General features: G+C 37.6%; 1 non-coding gene across 1 annotated transcript; it reads right to left on the bottom strand.

Annotated features, from left to right (window-relative positions):
• Window positions 1–8,727: 8,727 nt before the first annotated feature.
• On the bottom strand, window positions 8,728–8,835 carry LOC148578602 (small nucleolar RNA R71). Its single transcript, XR_015903030.1, has one exon. It is a non-coding gene; the product is annotated as a small nucleolar RNA R71 (small nucleolar RNA).
• Between the last annotated feature and the right edge of the window lie 245 nt (window positions 8,836–9,080).

Genomic DNA, 9,080 nt, shown 5'->3' with positions numbered 1-9,080 from the left:
TTCTTTGACCTGTTTAGTGCCTTCATGTGTAACCTGGAGTTTTTCCCAGATTTCTTTGGCTGTCTTGCATCTAGACACCTTTCGGTACTCTTTAAAGCTGATAGCACAGTGAAGAAGGTTGATGGCTTTAGCATTCAGCTCCATCTTCTTCTTGTCGTCCTCATTCCATTCAGCTTCTTCTTTTGGAGTCATCACTTCATTAGCACTTGTTTTTGTTGGAATCTTGGGACCGCTCATAACAATCTTTCATATGTTGTAGTCAATGGATTGGATGAATATCCTCATCCTCTCTTTTTAGTAGGCATAGTTGTTCCCGTTGAAGATGGGAGGCCTATTGTTTGACTGGCCTCTAGTGGGGGTGTAGGCAACTGTGGTTGTGCCCAAGTTGTTCGCCATTGGATCTTTGCTCCAAACGGTTAAGCTTGATTCTTGAGACCTTAGCTCTGATACCAATTGAAGGTTGTAGTAGGCTTAGAGATGGGGGGTTGAATCTATGCCTTTCTTTTAGTTACTGAAATAACCCCTTTTAGGTATACTTGCAATTCTGATTCTGTTTGAACTCAGCAGAAGAAATTTATGAGACAATTTATTTTTGTCTCATGAATATCAGAAAACAGAGCACTGCAGAGAAGAGAAAAGTTAACACCAGTATGTATCCTGGTTCGATTGCCTTGTGCTATGCAACCTACGTCCAGTCTCCTCCACAACAATGGAGAAAATTTCACTATAGTTAAAAGTATTACATACACCAAGTCTACAGGATTGACCCAATCCTTTCATACTCAAGTTCTAACCTAACTTGACATTGGCTATGCTAATACCTAACTCTTCACTCTTAGTGCTAACCCAACTAAGAAAGGGATACCTCACAGGTACAAGATACAAGACACAGACATACCTAAAGAAATCTGAAAATAACTCTAGGCTTTTCTCTTTAGTGTATCTCTCAGCCTCTTTCCACTCATGGCTTTTACTTGAGCTTTCTCAATATGCCTTTTCACTCAAGAAATTACAGAAAGATAAACATTGAAAATTAAACTACAATCTGAAAAACATGAAGGAGATTGACTTCATTAATAGCTCTTTGCTATGTGATAAACCAGATTTGCATGTCTTTGATTCAGTTCTTCATTTTTGGTGGAATGCTTCTTTGAAAGAAAGCACTGTCCAAGTAGAGGAACTTCTTCAGAGAGCTTCTTCACAGAATAAAACCTCAATACACTGGGTTATCTCTCCTTGCCTCTGAATGAACAAAAAATCTTCTTTTTATCTCCTTGCATGTTGCTTGGTTGCTCTTCCTAGGTCAACTTCTTGAGCAATGTGCTTCACCAACCCCAGCCATTCACTTTCTCCCATTTTTACTTAAATTTGGGACTTTGCTTCTGACCTCTTTGGTTGATCGAAAACCACAAGTCATCATGAACAAAAGTCTCCAACGGTAAAACCTTATCTCAGCCCTTGAAAACCAACTTGGTCCCCAAGATATGTTTAAGACCGTGAATTTACAGCAGAGAAAAACAGACAACATCTTTTCCATGTATCTCAGAATGGATAGGCAGAACGTTGAAGATGAAGAGAAGAAGATCTGATGCATGTAAAAGGAAATGGGTTACCTTTAATCTTTTCTTAAGTTTGATTTGTTTTGAACTTGCTGATTTGACATCTGCCTCTCAAGCTTAATCTCTCTCTTTCTTGCTTCTTTGGTGATTAGCTTAGGGGAGAAGCTTTCTCTCACTTTTTCTGATTTCTGACCATGGCACAAAAGTGAACGATGCTTTTGGTAAGGTAAATGAGAGGGGTTTGCTTGCTGAAATCAAATCGGGCTTGGATCGGGTTATGATTTGCTTGGCCCGTTTTGATTTCTCAGCTTTGTTTCCTTTTGGGCTTCGTTTGAGTTATCAACCCATCAGCCTTGTTTTATTTTCCATTCTATTTGGGCTGCTAAATTGAATTTTGGCCTGCAAAAATAATATTTGTCATCATTAATTAATTTAGTTAATTTTTTAACTCAACAATAATTTATATAATAAAATTTATATCTTCAAATATCATAAGCAAGTAAATTAAACTTAATAGCTGAAATAATATTTGATATAGTCACATAGAAAATGCTATTTATTAATTATTTAGGCTTTAACAAGGGGATATATCTTCAATGGTCTAAACTCACCCAACACTTAACATGAAGTCTCCACCCTAATTAACATTCCATTCTTCTAAGGCGTACAATTAGCATATGATAACCAATTTTACTTACTAACTACAAATTAATATATAATTAAATCTTAAAATTAACTTAAACAAAGAAAAATAGTGAATATGGAGGGAGATGCAGTAGTAGCGACAGCCGCTGCTGGTGAAGCGCCGCGGTGGTGCTAGGCGGCAACGGCGTGACACGAGAGAGAGAGAGAGAGAGATAGAGAGAGAGAGAGAGAGAGAGAGAGAGAGAGAGAGAGGAATGGGCTGGTTTTAGAGAGGGGGAGAGGAGGCGGTGACAGGATCCGGTGGCGCTGGCGGGGCTGACGGAGCGGCGGGGAAAGGAAATGGTTTGAGATAGAATGGAAAAAGAGAGGTTAGAAAGAGAAAGAGAGATTTCGAAATGAATGGGGAGATGGTTCGCGCTTCGAATTTTAGGTCATGTTACCATTGGATTTACCGGGGAATAAATCCGACGGGGATAAACCCAACGGTAACACATTGCTGGTCACCAAAATGCAGCGTTCCACTAATTGGGTTTACCGGCGGAAAATCTGCCAGTAAATTCTTCGCTACATTCCGCGCCTATTTTTCCGTTTTTCCTCAAATTTTACCACCAAATTTACCATCAAAAACAGAAATCTGCTAGTAATGATTTGACCTGACGAATTCCACACTAAAACCGTCAATAAATCTGTCAGTAAAGCCGACGCTAATGTGCGACGCTAAATCTGACGGTATTCAGCGTTTTTCTTGTAGTATTTAGAGTGATATTTCACCTACTTCATTAAGATTCATGGTAAATAGAGAGTAAATAATGAGGATTATATAATAAATTAGAAGATAGTGAATGTTTCAATGTCTGAAATGACATCGTCTCTGTGTTCATGTTGTAACACCCTAATTACCCTAAGCCTTACCTCATGCCGTAAAGCAAAGGTTAATCAAGGGTTACGACAATTCTAAGGCTCATACATAAATATAAATATATATATATATATATATATATATATATATATATATATATATATATATATATATATATATATATATATATAAGCAATAATAATTCTAGAAGCCCGATGAAGGAAATAAGCTCTAATACAGAATTACAAAGCGTGAATGTTCACATGAAGCTAAAAGCGTAAAAGATAAGATCCACTATGTAAGGTAACAAGATATATGTAATTATATAAGAGTATAATAATATAAAGATCTAACCATGGCTCACGGAGTTTGGGCCGACTAGTTAAATACTGACATACAAAGTTTTGAAAGTAAAACAGCTTATACAAAGTATCACTCTCACGGTAAGCCTCTAAGGCAGAAGTAAATACAAAAGTGAGAGTACTTATCAAAATAACCAAAATGACAACAAAATAGAATAAGATCATCCGCTCTGCTACCATCAAGCAACTCACTGAGGTGGGTTACGACCTGCATCTGAAAAACATCAACAACGTATGGAATGAGAACAGGGGGTTCTCAGTATGGTAACAGTACCCAGTAATGTAAGATGTAAGACCCCGGGATGCTAGAGGCAATCCTAGAGCTTCATACCAAACAGATATCTAAACTTAACGAAATAAATAACTTAAACCACAAATAATAAACAACGTATCTAATCTTAGGAAATTTCTAACTAAACTAGTCACCGCTGTCCCACAGCCTTCACCAACCTACCCTCCGTGCGATCCCATTGCCACCGCCTACCTAACCTCCTTAGCACCAGATAAACACAGATAATGCAAGCAAGGAAAACACAGGTAGTATTCAATTATATAACAAGTAATTCAAGAAACAAGGAGGCATATTATACAATTAGACAAACTCAAGCAATCAAAGCAAGCAAGCATATAGAAGATGCATATGATGAATGCTTGTCCTATTGGCTGTGATATCACATGTCGGTTATAGTGCCAAACACGACACAAAATCCAGACGGCAACTCCCGGATTAGTCTCTCTATTGCGCATACTCAGGAGGAATAATTCCGAGGGATAAGCGCCTTACTACCTTCTCCTTTCAAAGGGAAACATTCCGAGGGAGAGTGCCCTACCACCTTCCTCTGGATGCCGCATGATTTCGTGGGTTAGTGCCCTACCACCTTGCAACCAGAGAGAAACCCATGCTCAGGAGAAAAATTTCTGAGGGATGAGTGCCCTACCACCTTCTCCTTTCAAAGGGAAACATTCTGAGGGAGAGTGCCCTACCACCTTCCTCTTGAGCGATAAATATGAGTGAGAAGCCCAGCTTCAGCCTCACATCTGAACGTAGGCGGGAGACTGCCACAGCCCCTACAGTGGAGAACAATGCATATCGTAATCACATATTCAAACTCAGAGGCCACTCCTCATAGCACACTTCCACTCATACTCATTCCATCAACCATGATCAATCATTTCCAAGTTTTCAACTCATCACAGCCATCATCAATTCATAACTTTCCATTCCAAATTCACTAGCTCATCAGTTTCTTAATTCGTTGTCGGGAATCACCAATTTCAATACTCTTCCTTCTCTTTCAACCAATTTCATCATCAATACACCAGAAACCTAAACCTCCATTCATTAACTTTTCAAAGTAAAATCCAACTCAAATCTGCTAGGACCTTTCCATTATTTTGGTACCCAAAAATAAGCCAAAGAGTCTTAAATAGGTGTCACAGAAGTGTACAAACTCGTTGGAAAAGTGAAATAGTCAAAAATAAAGTTTAAGTTGAAAAACAGGGCGTGTGCGTATGCACAGGGGTGTGCGTACGCACGCCCAGAGAGATTTTTAAAACATGTGCGTACGCATAGAGGTGTGTGATGAGTGGATAATTTATACGCTTTTTGGCATTGTTTTTAGTATGTTTTTAGTATATTTTAGTTAGTTTTTATTATATTTTTATTAGTTTTTATTTAAAAATCACTTTTCTGGACTTTACTATGAGTTTGTGTGTTTTTCTATGATTTCAGGTATTTTCTGGCTGAAATTGAGGGACTTGAGCAAAAATCTGATTCAGAGGCTGAAAAAGGACTGCAGATGTTGTTGGATTCTGACCTCCCTGCACTCGAAGTGGATTTTATGGAGCTACAAAAGCCCAATTGGCGCGCTCTCAATTGAGTTGGAAAGTAGACATCCTGGGCTTTCCAGCAATATATAATAGTCTATACTTTGCTCGAGATTTGATGGCCCAAACAGGCGTTCCAAGTTAGCTCAAGAATTCTGGCGTTTAACTCCAGAACTGGCACAAAAGCTGGAGTTAAACGCCCAAACTAGCACAAAAGCTAGTGTTTAACTCCAAGAAAAGTCTCTACACATGGAAGCTTCAATGCTCAGCCCAAGCACACACCAAGTAGGCCCGGAAGAAGATTTCTGCATTAATTACTGATTTCTGTAAATCCTAGGCTACTAGTTCTCTATAAATAGGACCTTATACTATTGTATTTTGGAGAGATCTTTGGACGTTTAGTCCCTAGACCTTGGAGGCTGGCCATTCGGCCATACTTACACCATTATCACTTTTGTATTTTCAACGGTGGAGTTTCTACACACCATAGATTAAGGTGTGGAGCTCTGCTGTTCTTCATGAATTAATACAAGTACTATTGTTTTTCTATTCAACTCAAGTCTATTTCTTCTCCAAGATATTCATTCGCACCCAAGAACATGATGAATGTGATGATTATGTGACACTCATCACCATTCTCACCTATGAACACGTGACTGACAACCACTTCTGTTCTACATGCAAACAAGCTTGAATGTGTATCTCTTGGGTTTCTAATCTAAGATTGGAACCTTCGTGGTATAGGCTAGAATTATTGGCGGTCATTCTTGAGATCCAAAAAGTCTAAACTTTGTCTGTGGTATTCCGAGTAGGATCTGGGAAGGGATGACTGTGACGAGCTTCAAACTTGGGATTGTTGGGCGTGTGACAGACGTAAAAGGATCAATGGATCCTATTCCAACATGATCGAGAACCGACAGATGATTAGCCGTGCGGTGACAATGCATTTGGAACGTTTTCACTGAGAGGACGGGAAGTAGCCATTGACAACGGTGATGCCCAACATAAAGTTTGCCATGGAAATGAGTATGAATGATTGGAAGAAGGCAATAGGAAAGCAGAGGTTCAGGAGGAACAAAGCATCTTCATACGCTTATCTGAAATTCCAACCAAAGAATTACATAAGTATCTCTATCTTTATTTTACGTTTTATTTATTATTTAATTATCAATTCTCCATCACCATCTAAATTAGCCTGACTGAGATTTACAAGGTGACCATAGCTTGCTTCAAGCCGACAGTCTCCGTGGGATCGACCCTTACTCACGTAAGGTATTACTTGGACGACTCAGTGCACTTGCTGGTTAGTTGTGTGGAATTGTGACAAAGTGTGATTCATGTTTAAGAGCTCTAAGTCCTTTGGCGCCATTTTTGATGATCACAATTTCGTGCACAAAGTTTTTGGCGCCGTTGCCGGGGATTGTTCGAGTTTGGACAACTGACGGTTCATCTTGTTGCTTAGATTAGGTACTTTTCTTTTTATTTTTCAGAATTTTTAAAAATGAATTCTAGAGTTTCAAGGTGATGCTCTTATCATCACAAAAGCTGATTGATTCTCATAAATTTAGCTGCTGAATGTAATGTCCTGCTGAAGCTTAGCCAACCATGTCTAATCTTTTTAGACTGAAGCTTTAGACTAACATTGCATGATTCCCAAAATTCTTATTTAAAGTTTTGAATCCCTTTATTTTCTTTTCCATATAAGTTTCGAAAATAAAAAAAAAATTATAAAATAAAAAAATCAAAAATATTTTATGTTTCTTGTTTGAGTTTAATGTCAATTTTTAAGTTTGGTGTCAATTGCATTCTTCTTGCATTTTTCGAAAATATGCAATATGTTCTTCATTAATCTTCAAGTTGTTCTTGATGATTTCATTGCTCTGATCTTTAAATTCCCTTGTTTTGTGTGTTTAGTTGTTTCTCATATGCATTCTCAATTTGTTAATGTCTCTTATATGAAAATTTTTAAGTTTGGTGTCCTGCATGCATTGTTTGTTTGATTTGAGTTTCCTAAGATTAATTATATTTTGATTGTTTCTCATCATTGAAAAATTCAAAAAAATTTCTCAAAACTATGTCTTTTCAAGTCAATAATACAGAGAATTGAAGATTCAGAACATTCAGCAGAGGAATCAAACAGAAAAAGCTGGGCGTTCAAAACGCCCAGTGAAGAAGGAAAACTGGTGTTTAAACGCCAGCCAGGGTACCTGGCTGGGCGTTTAACGCCAGGATGACACTAGAGGGAAGATTTTGTTTTTAATTCAAATCTTTTTCAAATTTTCATAATTTTTCAAAATCAAATCTTTTTCAAATCATATCTTTTCAATCATATCTCTTTAAAATCAATTTCTTTCCATTTTTTTATTATTTTTGAAAATCCTTGTTATAATTAATGATTTACTTCAAATTTTCTAGTTGTTACTTGCCTACTAAGAAAGGATCAAAAGTTTTAATTCTAGAGTCATATCTTCTAATTTCTTGTTAGTCAAGTAATCAACTTTAATTTTAAAACTTTCTTTTTTTAGTTTGATTTTCAATCATATCTTCTCAATCATATCTTTTCAATCACATCTTTTTCAAAATTAACTCTCAATCATATCTTTTTTATTTCTAATTTCAAAATCTTTTCCAAAAATCACTTAATTTCTTTCCCAATCTTAATTTTCGAAAATCTCAATCAAATTTTCAAATTTCTTTTTATTATTTCAAAATCTTTTTAATTTATTTTCGAAAATTCTTCCCCTCTTCCCACATCCTTCTATTTTAGGGACTAACACTCCTCATCAAGGTGCAATTCGAACTCTATCCTTCTTTATATGTTCGAATTCTCTTCTATCTACCTCCTCCTTCTATTCTTCTTTTCCTCTGACACCTCAAGGAATCTCTATACTGTGACATAGAGGATTCCCTACTTTCTTGTTCTCTTCTCTTTCATATGAGCAGGAACAAAGATAAAGGCATATTTGTTCACGCTGATCCTGAACCTGAAAGGACCTTGAAGAGAAAGCTAAGAGAAGCTAAAGCACAATTCTCTCTAGAGGGCCTAACAGAGCTTTTCAAAGAAGAAGAAACCATGGCAGCCAAAAACAACAATTCCAACAATGCAAGGAAGGTGCTTGGTGACTTTACTGCACCTACTCCCGACTTCTATGGGAGAAGCATCTCAATCACTGCCATTGGAGCAAACAACTTTGAGCTTAAGCCTCAATTAGTTTCTCTAATGCAACATAATTGCAAGTTTCATGGACTTCCATTGGAAGATCCTCATCAGTTCTTAGCTGAATTCTTGCAAATCTGTGACACTGTCAAGACCAATGGGGTTGACCCTGAAGTCTACAGACTTATGCTCTTCCCTTTTGCTGTAAGAGACAGAGCTAGGACATGGTTGGATTCACAACCTAAAGAAAGCCTGAACTCTTGGGAAAAGCTAGTCAATGCCTTCTTGGCAAAGTTCTTTCCACCTCAAAAATTGAGCAAGCTTAGAGTGGAAGTCCAAACCTTCAGACAGAAGGAAGGAGAATCCCTCTATGAAGCATGGGAAAGATACAAGCAATTGATCAGAAGGTGCCCTTCTGACATGCTTTCAGAATGGAGCATCATAGGTATTTTCTATGATGGTCTGTCTGAACTATCCAAGATGTCATTGGATAGCTCTGCTGGAGGATCTCTTCATCTGAAGAAGACGCCTGCAGAAGCTCAGGAACTCATTGAAATGGTTGCAAATAACCAATTCATGTACACTTCTGAAAGGAATCCTGTGAATAATGGGACAACTCAGAAGAAATGAGTTCTTGAGATTGATACTCTAAATGCCATATTGGCTCAGAA

Source organism: Arachis ipaensis, chromosome B1 (assembly GCF_059453495.1).
Source record: "Arachis ipaensis isolate K30076 ecotype BB chromosome B1, ASM5945349v1, whole genome shotgun sequence".
Lineage (NCBI taxonomy): Eukaryota > Viridiplantae > Streptophyta > Magnoliopsida > Fabales > Fabaceae > Arachis > Arachis ipaensis.
The sequence above is the reverse complement of the archived record's forward strand: the minus strand, read 5'-3'. Positions and strand labels throughout refer to the sequence as shown.